Here is a 2,389-nt window from a genome sequence, read left to right on the forward strand (position 1 = left end):
CATCACACAAAGTATTTAAATCATGCACAACCCCGATGACAAGCCAAGCAATTGTTTCATACTTTTGACATTCTCAAACTTTTTCAATCTTCACGCAATACATGAGCGTGAGCCATGGATATAGCACTATAAGTGGAATAGAATGGTGGTTGCGGAGAAGACAAAAAAGGAGAAGATAGTCTCACATCAACTAGGCGTATCAACGGGCTATGGAGATGCCCATCAATAGATATCAATGTGAGTGAGTAGGGATTGCCATGCAACGGATGCACTAGAGCTATAAGTATATGAAAGCTCAACAAAAGAAACTAAGTGGGTGTACATCCAACTTGCTTGCTCATGAAGACCTAGGGCATTTTGAGGAAGCCCATCATTGGAATATACAAGCCAAGTTCTATAATGAAAAATTACCACTAGTATATGAAAGTGATAACATAGGAGACTCTCTATCATGAATATCATGGGGCTACTTTGAAGCACAAGTGTGGTAAAAGGATAGTAACATTGTCCCTTCTCTCTTTTTCTCTCATTTTTTTCTTTTTTTATTTGGGCTTTTTCTCTTTTTTTGGCCTCTTTTCTTTCTCTTTTTTTTTGTCCGGAGTCTCATCCCGACTTGTGGGGGAATCATAGTCTCCATCATCCTTTCCTTACTGGGACAATGCTCTAATAATGATGATCATCACACTTTTATTTTCTTACAACTCAACAATTACAACTCGATACTTAGAACAAAATATGACTCTATATGAATGCCTCCGGCGGTGTACCGGGATATGCAATGAATCAAGAGTGACATGTATGAAAGAATTATGAATGGTGACTTTGCCACAAATACGATGTCAACTACATGATCATGCTAAGCAATATGACAATGATGGAGTGTGTCATAATAAACAGAACGGTGGAAAGTTACATGGCAATATATCTCGGAATGGCTATGGAAATACCATAATAGGTAGGTATGGTGGCTGTTTTGAGGAAGGTATATGGTGGGTGTATGATACCGGCGAAAGGTGCGCGGTATTAGAGAGGCTAGCAATGGTGGAAGGAAGAAAAGTGCGTATAATCTATGAACTCAACATTAGTCATAAAGAACTCATATACTTATTGCAAAAATCTACAAGTTATCAAAGCAAAGTATTACGCGCATGCTCCTAGGGGGATAGATTGGTAGGAAAAGACCATCGCTCGTCCCCGACCGCCACTCATAAGGAAGACAATCAAAAAATAAATCATGCTCCGACTTCATCACATAACGGTTCACCATACGTGCATGCTACGGGAATCACAAACCATAACACAAGTATTTCTCAAATTCACAACTACTCAACTAGCATAATTTTAATATCACCATCTTCATATCTCAAAACAATAACCAAGCATCAAACTTCTCATAGTATTCAACACACTCATAAGAAAGTTTTTACTATTCTTGAATACCAAGCATATTGGGATTATTTGTTGGAAATATGCCCTAGAGGCAATAATAAAATGGTTATTATTATATTTCCTTGTTCATGATAATTGTCTATTGTTCATGCTATAATTGTGTTATCAGGAAATCGTAATACATGTGTGAATACATAGACCACAACATGTCCCTAGTGAGCCTCTAGTTGACTAGATCGTTGATCAACAGATAGTCATGGTTTACTGACTATGGACATTAGATGTCATTGATAACGGGATCACATCATTAGGAGAATGATGTGATGGACAAGACCCAATCTTAAGCATAGCACAAGATCGTGTAGTTCGTCTGCTAGAGCTTTTCTAATGTCAAGTATCCTTTTCTTAGACCATGAATTGTGCAACTCCCGGATACTGTAGGAATACTTTGGGTGTGCCAAACGTCACAACGTAACTGGGTGACTATAATGGTGCACTACGGGTATCTCCGAAAGTGTCTATTGGGTTGGCACGAATCGAGACTGGGATTTGTCACTCCGCATGACGTAGAGGTATATCTGGGCCCACTCGGTAAGACATCATCGTAATGAGCTCAATGTGACTAAGGGTTGGTCATGGGATGATGTGTTATGGAACATGTAAAGTGACTTGCCAGTAACGAGATTGAACGAGGTATTGGGATACCGACGATCGAATCTTGGGCAAATAACGTACCGATTGACAAAGGGAATTGAATACGGGATTGATTGAATCCTCGACATCATGGTTCATCCGATGAGATCATCGTGGAACATGTGGGATCCAACATAGTATCTAGATCCCGCTATTGGTTATTGGCCGGAGAGTTGTCTTGGTCATCTCTGCATGGTTCCCGAACCCGTAGGGTCTACACACTTAAGGTTCGGTGACGCTAGGGTTGTAGAGATATTAGTATGCGGTAACCCGAAAGTTGTCCGGTGTCCCGGATGAGATCCCGGAT

Source organism: Triticum urartu, chromosome 7A, assembly GCF_056163025.1.
Source record: "Triticum urartu cultivar PI428250 chromosome 7A, HENAU_Tu73, whole genome shotgun sequence".
Lineage (NCBI taxonomy): Eukaryota > Viridiplantae > Streptophyta > Magnoliopsida > Poales > Poaceae > Triticum > Triticum urartu.